Genomic DNA, 21,374 nt, shown 5'->3' on the forward strand with positions numbered 1-21,374 from the left:
CAAAAAGACTGAACTAAAGATATCCTGATGCATCCTGAACGGAATGCTCTCCATTCACAATGCATGGGGATAAAACTAATCAGTTCTTTTCCGATATTGAGCCCTTTTGACGGAACTCAGAGCCGGAAAAGAAAAACGCTATTGTGAAAGTACCCTAAAAATGGGGAAAAAAATAGTTTTGCCGGATGACACCGGAAAAACTGATCTGGTATTGCAATGCATTTTTCTGACTTATCAGGCATTTTTCTGACTAATCAGGATCCTGATAAAAGTCTGAAAAATGCCTGATCAGTCAGAAAAAAATTACATGCGTTTGCATACAGTTTGCCTGATCAGGCAGGCAGTTCAGGCAACGGAACTGCCTGCTGGAATCAAACAATGCAAGTGTAAAAGTACCCTATCTTTCATCTCATCAAAGGAATAAAACACAGGGGGAGATTTACCAAAACCAGTGCTTTCTGAACTAGTCTTGATATCCCCTGCACTGCTGGAGGATGCACCGAATATATGACAAGGAGCGCAAGTCGTCTTATGTTAGAGGCATCCTCCAGTAGTCAGTGCTCCTAAACAGAAATCTACGGCAGCTGTCTTCTGTCATTCGCGCCAGAAACCTGGCAAAAATCAAGGTAAATTTCTCGCTCCCTTCTTCTCCACGTCCCCTTTCAGAAAGTGGCAAGGGCAGCATAAAAACGTTAATTGCAATGTTATTTTGTCACAATGACATCTAAAAAAATCACAAACACAAAGTTTGCAACTTTTTTACGAAATCCAGAGCACGGAGATGATAAATCTCCACTACCGTCTGCAGAGAACAGGTGCGCCAAAAGCTTAACCCCAAGTTCTATCTATAGGAGGCTCCCTGGAGACAGTAGAATTGTGCAAATTAGTCCAAAAGCGAGCTCCAGGAGCGTAAGTAGCTTATGTACAATTATCCACACTCTTAGCTACTAACTACCCTTCTTAATAACCACTCCCATGTTTTTTTCAGACTTGCACTTCAAATAGATATTAAACCTCAATTACTAATATAGTTACACTTTTAGATGGTTAGTTTATACAGAAATTCACATCTTCATTTTCAGTTACTGCATCATGTGACTTAGATAGGACTAACCAATCTGTCCTATTACTTATATGTTCCCCAGGAAGTCAGTTTCTACCCTTCCTGTGCAGATGGAAACTACAAGCAGAGACTGAAGGAAGATCATTATCTGCTGTATCTCCGCCCCTCTCCAGCTCCTCCCACTCCAGCCCCCAACTCCTCCTCTTCCACACCAGCATATACTGCTTAGAATCACTAAGCTACAAGGACCTTCTGACATCACATGGTCATGCGACCAGATCAAGTCACATAGGTGTCATGCCCTGCTCAGGCTATGTGCGGAGGTCTGCCAGATTAGCAGCACGTGTCTAGCCTTTTGTTTTGTTTTGTTTAGGTGTCAAGCTAGATCCGCCTCCCTTCAGGTGCACTGGGTGGGGTCGTTGGTTTCAGTTTAAATCACACCCACTCCCAGTGTTCCCTGCGGGTTATAGCTTCTGTCTGGCTCTGTGTTTGCAAGGAAGGAAGGATTGGCTGTTCCTGCTCTTTAAGATATGTTGTTTTTTTTGTTCTCTTGTGGTTTTTTGTGTAGGCTGTTAGAGAGACGCCTGCCCCTCCAGGTCCGGAGGGAACAGGTTGCCTCTATTCCCCCTTTCATCATCTTAGGGATTTTTAGGGTATTCTCAGCCCAGGCACGAGGACACGTTATTCCCACCTTAAGGGTCTGAACGTGGGCTTAGCAGTATAGGGAGAGCTGGTAGGGATTTATCAGGAGGTGACCTTGATCCCCAGCTTCTCGCCTAGAAACTTGTTTGTTTATTTATCTGTGTTTCTATATCCTGTCCGCCGTGACAATAGGTTACACTTAACAGAAAAATGAAACAACCAGCAAATGCATAGATCTATGTTAGGGATCCTATAAGTCTCTTTATATTAGGAAGTTAAACATAATTAATTTAATCAAATAAGTGTTTTGATCTTTGGCGGTCTGAAAACAGGGCTAACATGACTGAGTGACATCATAAAGTCCTGTCAGGTGGATGAGAATACAGACTGCCAAGAGGAGGATCAGTGGGTGGAAACAACATTATGGAAGAAACGCCCACCCACATTCACACTCTCCCCCTTAGAACAGCAGTATTCTGTGACTTTTGGACAATACTACAGCATCATGGGAATCAGTTTCCACACAGCAGCAGCCATTTTAATGAATATAGCAAGTAGACAGAAAAGTCAGATAAAGATGGCAGATCAGCACAGGAAAACCAGAAAAGAGACTTGTAGCAGCAATTAAGCAACAGTAAGAACTTTTTTGACATGCTTGTAGAGATATCTTTAGGTTTAGAGAGAAAAAAACACGATGGGAGTGATTCTTTAAGGGCAACAAAATCAAGAAAGGTATATAGACATAGTAATTTAGTAAGACTCTCACATGAAACCACCAGAGCCCTCCCTATTGCAGTCGCTGCAATGCTCTTGTCAATATCAATGCACCAGGAAGCATACAGTGGGGAAAATAAGTATTTGATACACTGGCGATTTTGCAAGTTTTCCCACCTATAAAGAATGGAGAGGTCTGTAATTTTTTATCTTCTCCAGATCTTTCAGGTTTCCGGGCTTTTGCTAGGCTACATTGAGTTTTAGCTCCCTCCAAAGATTTTCGATTGGGTTCAGGTGTGAAGACTGGCTAGGCCACTCCAAGACCTTGAAATGCTTCTTACGAAGCCACTCATTAGTTGCCCTGGCTGTGTGTCATTGTCATGCTGGAAGACCCAGCGACGACCCATCTTCAATGCTCTTACTGAGGGAAGGAAGTTGTTGGCCAAAATCTTGCGATACATGGCCCCATACATCCTCCCTTCAATACGGTGCCATCATCCTGTCCCCTTTGCAGAAAAGTACCCCTAAAGTATGATGTTTCCAACCCCATGCTTCACGGTTAGGACGGTGTTCTTGGGGTTATAGTCATCCTTCTTCCTCCAAATATGGCAAGTGGAGTTGATACCATAAAAGTTCTATTTTGGTCTCATCTGACCACATCATCTTCTCCCATGCCTCCTCTGGCTCATTTAGATGGTCATTGGTGAACTTCAAACAGGCCTGGACATGTGCTGGCGTGAGCGGGGGACCTTGTGTGCCCTGCAGAATTTTAATTCATGATGGTGTAGTGTGTTACTAACGGTAATCTTTGAGACTGTGATCCCAGTTATCTTCAGGTCCCCCTATGTAGTTCTGGGCTGATTCCTGACCTTTCACATAATCATCCTTACCCCACGAGGCGAGATCTTGCATGGCGCCTCAGACCAAGGAAGATTGACAGTCATCTTGTGTTTCTTCCATTTTCTAATAATTGAGCCACCAGTTGTTGCCTTCTCACCAAGCTGCTTGCCTATTGTCATTTAGCCCATCCCAGCCTTATGCAGATGTACAATTTTGTCCCTGGTGTCCTTACAGCTCTTTGGTCTTGGCCATGGTGGAGAGGTTGGTGTGTGATTGATTGAGTGTGTGGACAGGTGTCTTTTATACAGGTAACAAGTTCAAACAGGTGCAATTAATACAGGTAATGAGTGCAGAGTAGGAGAGCTTCTTGATGAAAAACTAACAGGTCTGTGAGACCCAGAATTCTTGCTGGTTGGTAGGTGATCATATACTTATTTTATGCATTAAAATGTAAATTAATTATTTAAAAATACAATGTGATTTTCTGGATTTTTTTTAAGATTCTGTTTCTCACAGTTGAAGTATACCCACGATAAAAATTACAGACTTCTCCGTTCTTTGTAGGTTGGAAAACTTGCAAAATCACCAGTGTATCAAATACTTATTTTACCCCCTGTAGATCAACAAAACATAGGATTGTGTGGGAGTTTTTTGAGTCAAAGCCAGAAATGGCTTGGAAGCGAAAGATCGTAACAGGTCTTCAAGAAAGCAGAATAGACTTTAGGAACAAATACTGAGGAAACAAGAAAGTGCAGACATTTGGGCAGCCAAACCATTTAAAAAATATTTATTCTACCAACAAGTGAAAATGGCAGATTATCCAACACTTTGAGCTGCCGTTAATGACCGCTGCAAGTGGATCAACAAAGCGCTTCATATTCAGGGGAATTTCAACCCCTAGATTTTTAAACTGATTCACTGATGGCAAAGGAACCAGCAGTGGATTCCTCAAATGGTAACCTGAAAAAAAGGGGGAAGCTAACAGATTTGGACTAATTCACATGTATTCCTGAGAATGAACCAAATCTGTCAATGAGAGAAGTAGGGAAGCCAGGGAAGGACCATCATCAGCTAGGTACACCAAAGTATCATCTACATATAATGACATTTTTTTCATCCAAAGAACAGCTAGTGATACCCGTAATAGAGGGACACTGACAAATGAATATCACTACAGAGAGTGCAGAATTATTAGGCAAGTTGTATTTTTGAGGATTAATTTTATTATTGAACAACAACCATGTTCTCAATGAACCCAAAAAACTCATTAATATCAAAGCTGAATATTTTTGGAAGTAGTTTTTAGTTTGTTTTTAGTTTTAGCTATTTTAGGGGGATATCTGTGTGTGCAGGTGACTATTACTGTGCATAATTATTAGGCAACTTAACAAAAAACAAATATATACCCATTTCAATTATTTATTTTTACCAGTGAAACCAATATAACATCTCAACATTCACAAATATACATTTCTGACATTCAAAAACAAAACAAAAACAAATCAGTGACCAATATAGCCACCTTTCTTTGCAAGGACACTCAAAAGCCTGCCATCCATGGATTCTGTCAGTGTTTTGATCTGTTCACCATCAACATTGCGTGCAGCAGCAACCACAGCCTCCCAGACACTGTTCAGAGAGGTGTACTGTTTTCCCTCCTTGTAAATCTCACATTTGATGATGGACCACAGGTTCTCAATGGGGTTCAGATCAGGTGAACAAGGAGGCCATGTCATTCGATTTTCTTCTTTTATACCCTTTCTTGCCAGCCACGCTGTGGAGTACTTGGACGCGTGTGATGGAGCATTGTCCTGCATGAAAATCATGTTTTTCTTGAAGGATGCAGACTTCTTCCTGTACCACTGCTTGAAGAAGGTGTCTTCCAGAAACTGGCAGTAGGACTGGGAGTTGAGCTTGACTCCATCCTCAACCCGAAAAGGCCCCACAAGCTCATCTTTGATGATACCAGCCCAAACCAGTACTCCACCTCCACCTTGCTGGCGTCTGAGTCGGACTGGAGCTCTCTGCCCTTTACCAATCCAGCCACGGGCCCATCCATCTGGCCCATCAATACTCACTCTCATTTCATCAGTCTTGAGATATTTCTTGGCCCAGTCTTGACGTTTCAGCTTGTGTGTCTTGTTCAGTGGTGGTCATCTTTCAGCCTTTCTTACCTTGGCCATGTCTCTGAGTATTGCACACCTTGTGCTTTTGGGCACTCCAGTGATGTTGCAGCTCTGAAATATGGCCAAACTGGTGGCAAGTGGCATCTTGGCAGCTGTACGCTTGACTTTTCTCAGTTCATGGGCAGTTATTTTGCGCCTTGGTTTTTCCACACGCTTCTTGCGACCCTGTTGACTATTTTGAATGAAACGCTTGATTGTTCGATGATCACGCTTCAGAAGCTTTGCAATTTTAAGAGTGCTGCATCCCTCTGCAAGATATCTCAGTATTTTTGACTTTTCTGAGCCTGTCAAGTCCTTCTTTTGACCCATTTTGCCAAAGGAAAGGAAGTTGCCTAATAATTATGCACACCTAATATAGGGTGTTGATGTCATTAGACCACACCCCTTCTCATTACAGAGATGCACATCACCTAATATGCTTAATTGGTAGTAGGCTTTCGAGCCTATACAGCTTGGAGTAAGACAACATGCATAAAGAGGATGATGTGGTCAAAATACTCATTTGCCTAATAATTCTGCACGCAGTGTATAGGTTCAATAGGCAATGCAAAGAGGAGGGGGGAAGGGAACACCCACTACCTAAAGTGATATCAGAAATATCAGGACTAAGTTAAACCTGCCCGGTAAGGACTCATATAACAAATGAACCCACTTCCTGAAATTAGAGTCAACAATAATGAGGTCATCCAGCTACAGATATTGATGGCCTATCTTCAGAACAAGTCATCAATATCACATTGGTCAGGGTCTGACACCAGACACCTCCACCGATCATCTGCTTCAGGCAGCCATGACATCGGAAACTATACAGTATACCGAGCTGAAAGCAGATAGCTCTGTACACTGTGTATTAGGGATGAGTGGACCAATGGATGTTTGGGTTCGACAGGATTGGATGAACTTTGTTTCAAAGTTTAGTTTGGGTCCTGAACTTGACCCTGAACACCGAATCCCATTGAAGTCAATGGGGACCTGAACTTTGGGGCTGAAAAATGGCTGAAAGAAAGTTCTAGAAATGGTTAGAAGGGCTGCAAACGGATCCAAAATGGGGGTAAGAGTAGTACAATGACAAAATAACATAAATTTTTTTTTTTTTTAAATGATAATAGTGAACCCAGAGGCAATGGTCCAAGTAGTAGTTGAGGAGGCTGTAGATGTGGCTGTGTAGGTGGAAGAAGCAGAGGAGGCAGCCAACATTGTTTTTTTTTGTTGTTTTTTTTTCATTGGTCTGTTAATTCTGTGTGTGACCTTTAGCCATTTTTTGAGATACAGTCGGTATACTTCTCTACTCTGCCAATTATAAGAAATAATAATCTTGAACCAGGAGGTGTAGGTCCACGTGGAGGTGGAGGCAGATGTGGCGGTGTAGGTGGAAGAGGCAAAGGAGGCAGCTAGCATGTTTTTTTTTTCCTTACATTAGTTTTTTGGTTTGTGGAGGCCCCAAAACATTGGAAAATGGCAAAGAGAACGCAAAAACTGCACTGGAGTATAACAATGGCTTGGTGCAGCCGGTATTTCTCTCTAATCTGCCCAAGGTACAGACAAGTCCTGTGGGATCCATGCCTGGTTCATTTTAATGAAAGTGAGCTTGTCCACATTGGCTGTGGACAGGCAAATGTGCCTGTCTGTGATCACACCTCCTGCTGTGCTAAACACACATTTGGACAATACACTTGCCGCAGGACAGGCCAGTACCTCCAAAATGTAAAGGGCAATCTCAGGCCATGTGCCCAATTTGGAGACCCAGAAGTTAAATGGGGCAGACCCTTCAGTCAGTAAGTGCAGACATGTGCACTTATACCGTTCCACCATGTTGCTGAAATACTGCCTCCTGCTTAGATGGTCCTTATCAGATGGTGGTGATGGATGCTGTGGCATGCTGACAAAGCTTTTCCACTTCTCAGGTGCTGGTGGTGCCCCAACTGCGTTGGAGACTTCCTCCTCTGCCTCGTGCTTCCACTGAGCCCCCACTGTCAGGTGGGATCGCCATCAGTAGCACGTCTACCAGGGTGCACTTGTACTCGTGCATCTTCCAATCACACTCCAGTGATGGAAGTAAGGACAGCACGTGGTCCTTGTAGCAGGGATCCATCAGGGTGGCCACCCAGTAATCAGTAACAATGATGGCAACTTGGTGGTCGTTGGGCACGCACTGCAGCATCTACTCGCTCATGTCTGCCAGGCTGCCCAGAGGCAACGAAAAGCTTTCCTTGGTGGGAGGTGTATTGTCTTTGTCCTCTGTATCCCCCAGCCATGCTCCATTGATGCCCATGAGCTGATTTGGGTGCCACTTGCTGTGAAGGCGGATCCTCCTCCTCTTCATCATCCTCCTTATCCTCTAAAACTGTGCCCTGGCAGGAACCCACCCTCCGAGCCACCTGTGGACAACTGGTCTGATAACTGTGGGAATGATCCCTATTCCTCCCTATTCCTCCTCCTCTTCCTCCTGTGTCACATCCTTCATCGCCTGAAGCGTTTTTTTATGGAGACATAGAGGTGGGATAGTAACGCTGAGGACAATGTCATCGGTGCTGGCCATGTTGGTGGAGTACTCGAGACAGCGCAATATGGCCCACTTGTTGGTGGTGAAGTGGTGCTGTTCCTCTGAGCGACTCACCTGTGCGTACTGCTGTAAGCCAGGATACGGTATCCTGGGCTCCCCAGGATACAGTGAAGTCACGAATGAGGAAACCAACTCCCGTACCAGTTCTGCCAAAACCATATTTTACTTAAACATGGTCATGAATGCAGCCACAGGTTACACACAAATAAATGTACATGCACCCAGCCAGGAAGCTGAGACCCTTGTGCTGTACAGCGTGGTGCCCTCTGTTGGATGTTGGAGGTAAAAGTGGTGAATTTACCTACTGGTGGCCTCAAATAGACCCGCCACTCCTTACCTGTTATTACCCTAGAATCAGGAACAATTATTTGGGTGCGTGCTGCGGGCTAGCCTGCGGTACAGCACAACAGCTTACAATCTTATTACATGCTATAGTATCCCCCTATCAAATAGCACGTACCTATAGTGTTTCTCCTTAATAAACACCAGCCTGGCTTGAATTTGTTGTGATGCTTCTCAGCACTCCGGTATGGACTAGCACTTTAAACATGAAGTCCTTGTTATGAGCAGTTAACAATACTTGTGGCCTGACACAAACAGAAAACCTAACTGACTACAGGCCTCGTATGCAGCCTTTCAACAAGCTTTATTTAAAATCCGAACAACGAACACAGAATTTGACACCAATGTCCGGGTTTGGGTGGCTGGACACCGTAATGTTCGGTATGAACCCAAACAGTACGGTCCGGGTTCTCTCATCCCTACTGTGTATTAGTCTTGCCGGGACGGACTATAAGTATGCCAGTGACAGATACTACACAGGGTATGGAGCCTTCTAGTTCATATATTGTATAGTTTTCGACACTTCGGCTGTCTGAAACAACTGGTGCCAGATGTTGGACCCACACCAATCTGATATTGATGAGGTCTGGTTCTCCAGAGGTAGGAGTTTCCTCACTAGAAGATGAAGGAGACACCTCTGAAAACAAGGGGGTTGTTTAAGACCACAGTCGAGCAGGACGCCTGCAGATAAGTTCAGATAAGGGAGAGATTTATCAAGACTGGTGCAGAAGAAAACGGACTTAGTTGCCCATAGCAGCCAATCAGATATAATCTATTATTTTTCATAGTTCCTTTGGAAACTAAAAGGATCCATCTGATTGGTTGCTAGGGGCAACTAAGTCCGTTTTATTTTGCACCAGTTTTGATACATGTCCCCTAATGGGTGAGGTTTCTTGGTGGTTCACCAGAGCAGATCTGTAGGCCACGCCAGCTAATCCTATTATGCAAAATAAGACAAAAATAACAGAACAAAGTTGTTTGTATGATTGCTTGTTTAAACAATAAAAATCAATTTAACAATTGTAGTAGGTATATTTTGTTAGGCTATGTTCACTTCTGCATCTAAGGCTCCATTCGGGGGCCTCCATCACAGAGTTCTTCAAAAACAGCAGAGAGGAAAGAACATTTTCCAGAATGGAAACCTAACAGATCTCATTATAGTCAGTGGGATCTGTTAGGCTCATGTGCACTTCTGTTATTTTCGTGCTTCTGCTCCTATAACGGAGCAGCAGCTGTGCCATGGCAGGACAGAGGCCTCTCACTGCCATACAGAGAACTGTGATCAGCACCCCACTAACGCAAATGAGGGGTGCCAATCATAGAACAGAGGAAGCTCCCTCCCTGCTGCTGCTGCATCTAAGGTGTTAAAATGCTGGAGTTATCTCCAATCCCAGCAATGAGAGAAAGGGATGTTGTAGACCCATCCTCCAGAGTCTGTATTATTGTCATAGCACAGAGCCAGAACCACCTTGTTGCCATGAAGTAACTAGGTCATAGAGTCATAGGTAGAGTTGAGCGGACACCTGGATGTTTGGGTTCGACGGGTTCGGCCGAACTTCACAAAAAAGTTCGAGTTCGGGACCCGAACTTGACCCCAAACCCCATTGAAGTCAATGGGGACCCGAACTTTGGAGCACTAAAATGGATGTAAAAAAGTCATGGAAAGGGCTAGAGGGCTGCAAATGGCAGCAAAATGTGGTTAAGAGCATGGCAAGTGCTCTGCAAACAAATGTGGATAGGGAAATGACTTAAAATAACATAAAATACATAAAAATTAAAAATAATAATCTTGATCTTGGAGGACGAGGTCCATATAGTAACATAGTACATAAGGCCGAAAAAAGACATCTGTCCATCCAGTTCGGCCTGTTATCCTGCAAGTTGATCAAGGGGAAGGCAAAAAAAAAAAACTGTGAGGTAGAAGCCAATTTTCCCCACTTTAGGGGGGAAAAAAATTCCTTTCCGACTCCAATCAGGCAATCAGAATAACTCCCTGGATCAACGACCCCTCTCTAGTAGCTATAGCCTGTAATATTATTACACTCCAGAAATACATCCAGGCCCCTCTTGAATTCCTTTATTGTACTCACCATCACCACCTCCTCAGGCAGAGAGTTCCATAGTCTCACTGCTCTTACCGTAAAGAATCCTCTTCTATGTTTGTGGCGGAGAATGCATCCGCCTGCCAGCGCTAAGCCTCCGCTCCGCTCAGTGAGCGGACACCTGAACGCTGCTTGCAGCGTTCGGGTGTCCGCCTGGCCGTGCGGAGGCGAGCGGATCCGTCCAGACTTATAATGGAAGTCAATGGGGACGGATCCGCTTGAAGATGACACTATATGGCTCAATCTTCAAGCGGATCCGTCCCCCATTGACTTTCAATGTAAAGTCTGAACGGATCCGCTCAGGCTACTTTCACACTTAGAAATTTTTCTAAGTTATAATGCAGACGGATCTGCAGCATACGGGTAGGTTACCCGACACTGCTATATTATAATGTGTATCTCCCTTTAAGAAAGTTAGGCCTGTAGCAGGCAATTCATATTCCAGCCAGCAGGGGGAGCCCCCAGTTTAGTATAAATAGGCCAGGGCCTAGCCTAGGGACACAGTTGGAAGTTTCTAGTTCAGAGTTAGTTCTGAGAGATTCAGGACTCAGTAACTAGTGCAGAAATTGCACCACTGGTGTGGAGGATCATTCCCACCCAGTTTTCCAGGTCAAGTATACCTGAGGTACTCTAAGTATCAGCCTGTCACTAACAAGTGGGACAGAGAGTGTAACCAACAAGGCAGTTCGCATATCAAGTATAGAGCCTGTCACCAGGAGAGAAGGAAACCTCTACAAAACCTTTGCTCAAGGGTTATCACTGTGATTTGGGTGTCTGGACCTTGAGAGTATTGCCTACAGCCAGGAACTAAAGCAGGAGAGGAAGTAAGTGTACCCCTGCAGAGAGAATAGTTGCCTGAAGTGTATTGCTGCATTTAGAGTAAGAGGAAAGCCCTGATCCTAGGAGGCCTGTCTTGAAAATAGCCTTTTGCGACTGCGAGTAATAGCCTGAACCACTGCTATGATTGTATTGTAACGTGTGGAATATTCTGGAACTGTACTTACTGACTGTTCATCTATCTTCAAATACGTTCAGTAAAGTTATTCTGTTATTCAAATATAAGGATTACTCAATTATTCCACCTATCACTACACGGTGTGCCACCGTTCAATTGGCACTGGCGTCACGACATTCATCACCTACCTGTTCCAGTGCTGACCCGATTGAAGACGACAGTGAGTCCCAGGTTAGTGGGTTGCCCTGCACTACAAAGCCCAGCATACCTAAAGCTACACTACTGACCACCTGGGACACTGCATCGCTCTTTTTGGCGTCACGAACAGGATCGCATGCTTCTGGAGTGCAGAGAAGTGTGAACTGTGTGCTTTAACTATTCCACCACCGTATTGCAAGGACTGTACCCTTTATCTCCAAGTCTGCGGATTACAATTGTGCCTGGGAGGAATCGGAGGCGCTGTGCTGTGTTGTGCTACCCCCAGGGAGAGAAAATCGTGTTTGTGGATTACAATTTATTAACTTTTCAACGCCCCTGCTTGCTGTCAGGGAATGGTGACCAAGATGGCCGCATGGAGTAAAGTTTCCCGCGCTGCTGAGGACCTTCGTGGGCGGATCCCTTCAAAGACGCAGAGAACCCCGCCCCTCTTCATCATCGCACCGCCGCGGCTCTGCTTTGTCTACGTCAGCAACGTCACCGCGTACACAGGACGTCCGGAGTCTCGCGGGACTTGGCCTGCGCAACCCCGGCGATACCGGTAAGGACTTGTAACCGGAGGGAAGGGGATTGTACCGGCCCCTTTAGTCGCCAGCGGCCACATCTTAATAAACTAACATGTCCGAGCCGGGAGTTCCCGAGCAGCCGGCTCCAGGGGAGCTTGCGGCTTCCAACCATCCTATAGCCCCCAGCATGATGCCCTTTACTATGCCGGACTATTTTGGCGCCCCATGGTTTCCCCGCTATAAAGGGGAGGCCCATACCTTAAGAGACTTTAACGAGAAGTTGCTGGCATTATTCAAACTGTACCCCATAAATGCCGAACAGCAGATGGAAATCCTGCTAGCGCAACTGGAGGGAGCTGCCCGCAGAGAGGTATTATCCTGGCCTGCTGCTGAGCAGAGTACTCTAGAGCAAATATTCACCCGCCTCAGGGCCACTTTTGAAACAAGGACTGCCTCAGAGATAAAGATGCACTTCTTTGGCAAGAAACAGAAGTCCGGTGAGTCCCTCCGTGACTATGCCCTATCACTTCAGGAGGCTTTGGGGGCTGTAATCCAGATAGATCCCAAGGAGGCTGATAATCAGGACCAGACCCTGAGGGAACAATTTATCACAGGGGTGTCTAGTGAGCAAATAAGGACTCAATTAAAAATGCTGTCAGCCCAGCACCCTAGCAGTACCTTTCTGGATTTTAAAGAGCTGGCTATAAGAATTCTGGGGTCAACAGTATCTACGGAGTTGAGCACCCCACCTGAGTCACCAGCCTGCAGGCCAAAACCGCTTATCCCTAACCAGGCTGAGGCCGGCCAAGCTGTTCAAGCTTCAGCTACCGATACTATTGCCATGCTGACGGAACAGGTAAACCATCTCACTAAAAGTTTAGAGAGAGTGTGCAGAAAGATAGAAGAATGGGAAAACCCCTAATGTCAGAGGAAGGGTTCCTGTCACCTCCTAAGCCATTCTCACCTCCATACCAAGAGACTCACCCCAGGGATCCTGGGAGGCGTAATAGAGATCGTTCCAAAGATCGCAAACGGCCCGTGTGTAAATACTGTAAAAAGGTGGGACACCTAGAATCCACGTGCTGGCAGTTAAACGGGCTACCCTTCGAGGCTGAGGACCGCTCCTCGGGAGGTAGAACATTAGGTCCAAAGGATCCAAGTTGGATGCCCCGGTATGTAGGATCCCATCCTAAAATCAATATAGAGATCAACGGGGTCCCCTTTGAAGCCCTACTAGATACTGGGTCCCAGGTCACTACCATTCAGCTGCCCACATTTGAAAAATTCTGGGACACCAACCAGTTAACCCAGCCGCCTGAATCCTGGGTGGAGATTATCGCCAGCAATGGCAAACCGGTAAAGATTCATGGATACTGGGAACCCACCCTGCAGGTGGGAGGAGTAACCTTGCCTCAACAGGGGGTGATAGTAGTGCAGGCCGGCGACAGAGGAGGACATCCTGTCATTCTAGGCACCAATGTCTTCAAAAACTGTTATTCTGAAATACTTGACGCATTACATCAGACTTTGCCCACTGCTTCCTCTGCATCCAAGAGGGTGATTCAGAAGACTATTACCGTGTTAAGTGCTCAGCAGAGGTTTGCTAATGGGAAAGGAGAAATTTGTACTGCCAGGATACGTGATAATAAGCCTGTGACTTTGCCTCCTAATTCTCAAACTCTTTTATGGTGTCGTGCTATCCTGGGAGTCCAAGGCCAAGATTATCCAGCCCTGGTGGAACCAATCCAGATGGAGAACTACCCTTATGTGAGAGCTGCCAAGTGCCTGGTGAACGTCTCCCAAGGTAAAGTACCTGTCCGTCTGATTAACCTGAGTGATCATCCTGTTGCGCTTACTAAGCATTGCCCTGTTGCCCAGCTTTCCCAGGTGTCCTTCCAAGATATAATTCGTCTTCCAGTGACAGAAAAGCCGCCAGCTGCAGTCAGCGGACGTCCGCCGGTGACCCAGCCACAAGTGCCCTGGTGGGAAGAGCTCCATGTCGGGGACGAGGCTACCCCCCAACATCAACAAGAAGGGATCCTACAGCTGGTCAAAGAGCACCACCAGGCCTTCAGTAAACATGCTACTGATTATGGAGAGGTTAGTGCCATACAACACACCATACCTACTGGCTCTCATCCTCCTATCAAGGAGAGATATAGACCCTTACCGCCGACTTCATATCAGACTGTAAAAGAAATGATCCAAGAGATGAAAGACTCTAACGTAATCCGGGACAGCCGTAGTCCGTGGGCTGCACCCCTGGTCCTTGTAAAGAAAAAGGATGGTGGTATCCGTTTCTGTGTGGATTATAGAAAAATTAACCAAATAACCCACAAAGATGCATACCCACTGCCCTGCATTGAGGAGTCGCTAACTGCTCTGGGCTCCTCCGCTTATTTCTCCACATTGGACTTGACCAGTGGCTACTGGCAAGTACCCATGGCCCCCGAGGATAGGGAAAAGACTGCTTTCACCACTCCCATGGGCCTGTTTGAATTCAATTGTATGCCGTTCGGGCTATGTAATGCCCCAGGGACTTTCCAGAGACTAATGGAGCGGTGTTTGGGCCACAAAAACTTTGAAACAGTGCTGCTGTATCTAGATGATGTCATTGTGTACTCAAAAACATATGAGGACCATCTGAAACATTTAGCAGAAGTATTTGAAATCCTTATCAAATATGGCTTGAAAGTAAAGCCATCCAAGTGTCACTTGCTCAAACCTGCAGTAAAATACCTGGGGCATGTGGTAAGCGCAGAGGGCGTGCAGCCTGACCCTGATAAGCTAGCGGCTGTCCGTAATTGGCCGGTCCCCACTACCGTCAAAGAGGTTAGGAGTTTCCTTAGCTTTGCAGGCTACTATAGACGTTTTATCCCCCATTTTGCTCAAATAGCTGATCCTATCCAGGAACTCCTGAGGGGGCAACCCAAGAAAAGTCCTAGAACTCCTGTGCCCATCGAGTGGAATGAGGAAAGGGAGATAGCGTTCCAATTGTTAAAAAAGAAACTGACCGAGCCTCCTGTGTTAGGTTATCCAGACTACAGCAAACCCTTCCATCTTTATACCGATGCTAGCAAACGAGGCCTGGGAGCTGTGTTGGCTCAGATCCAAGAGGGAAAAGAGAGAGTGATAGCTTATGCAAGCCGCTCCCTGAAAGGGGCTGAGAAAAATGATCAGAATTATAGTTCCTTCAAACTAGAGTTCCTGGCATTAGTGTGGGCAGTGACGGAGAAATTCAAAGATTATCTAGCCGCCACCCCGTTCATTGCATTCACCGACAATAACCCTCTGGCGCATCTAAATACAGCTAAATTGGGGGCCTTGGAGCAGAGATGGGCCTCTCGCCTCGCCAACTATGATTTCTCTGTAAAATACCGTGCTGGACGTACTAATGACAATGCTGATGCTTTATCCAGGCTTCCCACAGAGACAGCTCCTGATGATGGGCGGGATGCTTGGGAAGATGTAGAAATGCCGGCCTTCTATAACAAGTTTGCTCAACAGGATCAGGCTCGAGCTACCAATGACAGAGCCGCAGCCCCTTCACCCTCCAGTGAGCCTGAGCCCAAAGAGGAAAGGTGGGTGAAATTACAGTCTGAAAGTAGAGTGCTGGGTGAGTTGTTGGATTTTATTACTAGTGGCAGAGCCCCTGAGAGAATTAGTCGTAAGAGTGCAGATCCAGAGCTCACCAAACTGTGGAGACAGCGCCATCAGCTCTTCATACAAAAGGGCCTATTGCTACGGAGAAGCCTAGACCCAGTATCCAACGAAAGAGTGCATCAGATTCTCATACCCCGACGAGATGCAGGTATGGTGTTGGAGATGTACCACAATCAATCCGGTCATTTTGGGGTCCAAAAGACTGAGGCTAATATCCGCCAGCGGTTTTATTGGGTGGGCATGAGAGAAGACATTGAGAGGTGGTGTCGGGAGTGTATAGCCTGTGCCTTAAAACGAAGTGAGCACCACGACCAGAGGGCACCACTGCGACCCATTGTAAGTACCCGTCCTCTTGAACTTGTCGCCATCGATCATGTGAAGTTGGAGCCTAGTCGCTCAGGGTATGCTTATGCCATGACTATTATTGACCACTTCACCAAGTTTGTCGTAGCAGTGCCTGTGAGAGACCAGACGGCCAAGACTACAGCCGAACTGTTCTGGAAACACTTCCTCCTGCCCTACGGATGTCCAGAAAAGATCCTCACCGATCAAGGACCTGCTTTTGAGTCCCATCTGTTCCATGAACTGTGCCGCTTACACAACGGCCTACCATCCTCAAGGTAACGGGCTGTGTGAAAAAATGAATCAGAATTTGATAGAGATGCTGAGGGCCGTGCCTCCTGAAACCAGAGGAGATTGGCCCAGTCTGTTGCCACAGCTCATGTACACGTACAACCATACCATCCACTGTTCCACTGGGTATACCCCTTTTTATTTGATGTTTGGGCGCCAAGGGACGTTGCCTGCTGATCACTCCTTGGACATACACGTACCTGATTGCATCAACCCATTACCTAACACCGACTGGGTTGCTGAGCACCAAAGGCGATTGAATACGGCCAAGGCCATTGTTCAGGAACGTATGGATTCTGCTAGAGACCGACAGCAGAGAGACTATGATCAAGCAGCCCATGCAGAACCCTTGACAATAGGAGATGTGGTGTGGTTGAAAAACAACCACCGTACAAGTAAACTGGATAGTAAATGGGAGCGGATTCCCTATGTTGTCACTGCAATCCCAAATGCTGGGACCCACACTTATGAGATTACCCGAGAAGGCAGGGGATCCCAAATTGTGCACAGGAACCGGTTAAAGCTCTGCCTAATGAAAGAATCCAGTGCTGAGAGTTCTAAATCTGAATCACCTGTGTCAGAGCCATCAATACAGCCCGAGGATCCTATGCAGGCTGTCAGTAATCTAATGTATGACACTGAACCCATGCATTGGCTCCTGACACCATGGTTGAATTTGTTGGTGCCCGCTCCGTCACCTATTGTGCCTTCACCTCCAGAAGAGGCGGTTCAAAATGTCCCGGATCCAGTCCCCCTTATAGGGGATCCTGTTGTTCCTGACCAGGGTCTCACTGGTGGAGACCCTCCTGTTGCTCCTCTCTCTTCTACCTCGATGCTAAGGGAGGAGGAGACCCCTGTGTTGAGAAGGTCCACCCGGATGAACAGGGGACGTCCGCCAGTCCGTTTAGGGGACTTTGATTATGCTGGTGGTGTCTCCTCCCGAGCAGTTGCTACTGGATAGCTTGCTTGACGTTTGTGCGCAAGAATGGACTCCTCCACGTGAGTCCTTGCCTGTTATACACCCGCAGGAAATCCCTGTGTAGTTCCCTTATTATACTTCAGCCAAGAAAAATGGACTGATGTTGAACTTTTATATTTGAAAAAGTGATATATCTTTGCATTCTCTAACATATTTGTTGCACGTACAGAGACTTTGAAAAAAAATCTTATTCTTGACATGTGTTACTATGGACTAACCTGGTTCACCTTAAGTCCGCTGTGCCAGGTCAGCGGCCGTGTCTAAGAAGCAAGAAGACGCCCCGTTCCTTGCGTCGTCTGTTCATTAAGTTACAAATGTTATATCTTCTGTGTGAAATAATTATTTACCATATTTATAATGTAATGCTTAATTTATGTAACATTTGATGCCGGTTCAGGAAGGCATGTGTGTGAGTACGAGGCCTTACTCACGTTAAAGTCTGGGGGTGTGCAGCATACGGGTAGGTTACCCGACACTGCTATATTATAATGTGTATCTCCCTTTAAGAAAGTTAGGCCTGTAGCAGGCAATTCATATTGCAGCCAGCAGGGGGAGCCCCCAGTTTAGTATAAATAGGCCAGGGCCTAGCCTAGGGACACAGTTGGAAGTTTCTAGTTCAGAGTTAGTTCTGAGAGATTCAGGACTCAGTAACTAGTGCAGAAATTGCACCACTGGTGTGGAGGATCATTCCCACCCAGTTTTCCAGGTCAAGTATACCTGAGGTACTCTAAGTATCAGCCTGTCACTAACAAGTGGGACAGAGAGTGTAACCAACAAGGCAGTTCGCATATCAAGTATATAGCCTGTCACCAGGAGAGAAGGAAACCTCTACAAAACCTTTGCTCAAGGGTTATCACTGTGATTTGGGTGTCTGGACCTTGAGAGTATTGCCTACAGCCAGGAACTAAAGCAGGAGAGAAAGTAAGTGTACCCCTGCAGAGAGAATAGTTGCCTGAAGTGTATTGCTGCATTTAGAGTAAGAGGAAAGCCCTGATCCTAGGAGGCCTGTCTTGAAAATAGCCTTTTGCGACTGCGAGTAATAGCCTGAACCACTGCTATGACTGTATTGTAACGTGTGGAATATTCTGGAACTGTACTTACTGACTGTTCATCTATCTTCAAATACGTTCAGTAAAGTTATCCTGTTATTCAAATATAAGGATTACTCAATTATTCCACCTGTCACTACACGGTGTGCCACCGTTCAATTGGCACTGGCGTCACGACATTCATCACCTACCTGTTCCAGTGCTGACCCGATTGAAGACGACAGTGAGTCCTAGGTTAGTGGGTTGCCCTGCACTACAAAGCCCAGCATACCTAAAGCTACACTACTGACCCCCTGGGACACTGCAGATCCGTTCTGAACGGATGCAAACGTCTGCATTATAGGAGCGGACCCGCTCCGAACGCTAGTGTGAAAGTAGCCTTAGTTTGCTGTTTATTAAAATTCCTAGATCCTTTTCCATGTCAGTGTTACCAAGTGTTTTATCATTTAGTATGTACGGGTGACTTGCATTATTCCTTGCCATGTGCATAACTTTACATTTGTCAGTGTTAAACCTCATCTGCCACTTATCTGCCCAAGCCTCCAATCTATCCAGATCCCTCTGTAGTAGTATACTGTCCTCTTCAGTGTAAATTACTTTACACAGTTTAGTGTCATCTGCGAAAATTGATACTTTACTATTCAAGCCTTCTACAAGATCATTAATAAATATATTGAAGAGAATAGGGCCCAATACTGACCCCTGAGGTACCCCACTAGTGACAGTGACCCAATCTGAGTGTGTACCGTTAATAACCACCCTCTGTTTTCTATCATTGAGACAGTTACTTACCCACATACAGACGTTTTCTCCCAGTCCGAGCATTCTCATTTTATATACTAACCTTTTATGTGGTACAGTGTCAAATGCTTTGGAGAAGTCCAGATATACGACATCCATTGATTCGCCGCTGTCAAGTCTAGAACTTACCTCCTCATAGAAACTGATTAAATTAGTTTGGCATGACCGATCCCTCACAAAGCCATGCTGATATGGCGTTATTTGCTTATTTCCGTTGAGATGCTCTAAGATAGCATCTCTCAGAAAACCTTCAGTTTACCCACAACAGATGTTAAACTTACCGGCCTATAGTTTCCAGGCTCTGTTTTTAGACCCTTTTTGAATATTGGCACCACATTTGCCATGCGCCAATCCTGTGGGACATTCCCTGTCAGTATAGAGCTGCAAATATCAGAGTAGGAGGTTGAGGAGGCGGTGGATTTGGTGGTGTAGGTAGAAGCGGCGGTGGAGGATGAGGAGGTAGCCTACACTGCTTTTTTGTTTTATTTTTATTTATTTTTTTGTTTCAATTAGGGTACACCCCAAAACATTGGGAAATATAACCTGTGATAACCCCCTCCAGCCGTGCTAAACAAACGTTCAGACAATACACTGGCTGCAGGGCAGGCCAGCACCTCCAAGGCGTAAATGCAAGCTCAGGCCATATGCCCAATTTGTAGACCCAGAAGATGTAGGGGGCAGACCCGTCAGTCAGTATGTGTAGCCGTGTGCACACATACTGCTCCACCATGTTGCACGTCCCTGTGATGTCCACAATGCAATTGGATATCTGCTCTATCAACTTTCGATTTTCTTTTCTGCGCCTTCCATGTTGATCACGGGGGCGTGAGAAAGGGATACCACATCCAAGGGAGGTCAATGTATGAAATTAAATGTGATTGAGTGGAAATGTGGGAGAAGTTATCAAAGCGGAAGGATCGAATGAAAGGAGGGGCGCACGGCAATTGCCCACTCCCGACTCAGGGAGGTAGTGACGATAAATAACAATACAGGACTCTTAAGATGCCCTGTTATTGGAATGATTAATAAAAAATTATAGGAAATGTCACTGGGGTATTTTGGATTTGGAAACGTTAAACAGGAGAGGCCTTGCTGTCGCTTTGTTAACTCTAGATAACTTCTGCCTGATCGCATGTCCCCAAGATGTCCACGATCCAATTGGATATCTTCTCTATCAACTTTCCATGTTCTTTTCTCTGCCTACCATGTTGATCACGGTTAGCGGCGAATCAGGGTTCCACGATGGAGAGGGAGCGTGAGAAAGGGAGACCACATCCAAGAGAGGTCAATGGCTGCAATGTGATCGAGCAGAAATGTGGGACAAGTTATTAAAGCAGAAGGATCAGATGAAAGGGCCAATTAAAGATGAATTTTAGAAATTTAAGTCCCTGTCACCTATGCAGAGCAGGGTTTTTTCATAGCCAGAAATGGGTTAATGTCACCCACCAATGGAACAGATGATTTTTGAAAATTTCGGTCCCTGTCACCTATGCAAAATTGTAAAATGTCACCCAAGAATGTAACAGAAAAATTTGTGAAATTTAATAACCTGTCAAATAGGTAGAGCAGGAGTATATCACAGCCAAAAATTGGTGAATTTCAACCGACAATGTAACAGAAAAATGTGTGAAATTTATTAACCTGTCAACTAGGTAGAGCAGGGGTATATCACAGCCAAAAATTGGTGAATTTCAACCGACAATGTAACAGATTTTTTTTTTACATTTATTAACCTGTCAACTAGGTAGAGCAGTGGTATATGACAGCCAAAAATTGGTGAATGTCAGCCGACAATGTAACAGAAAAATTAGTGAAATTTATTAACCTGTCAACTAGGTAGAGCAGGTGTATATCACAGCCAAAAATTGGTGAATGTCACCCGAAAATGTAACAGACAAATTAGTGAAATTAGTTTACCTGTCTACTAGGTAGAGCAGGGGTATATGACAGCCAAAAATTGGTGAATTTCACCCAAAAATGTAACAAATTGGTGAAATTTGTTTACCTGTCTACTAGGTAGAGCAGGGGTATATCACAGCCAAAAGATGGTGAATTTCACCCGAAAATGTAACAGACAAATTAGTGAAATTTGTTTACCTGTCTACTAGGTAGAGCAGGGG

The sequence above is a fragment of the Bufo bufo genome, chromosome 3, assembly GCF_905171765.1.
Source record: "Bufo bufo chromosome 3, aBufBuf1.1, whole genome shotgun sequence".
Taxonomy (NCBI): domain Eukaryota; kingdom Metazoa; phylum Chordata; class Amphibia; order Anura; family Bufonidae; genus Bufo; species Bufo bufo.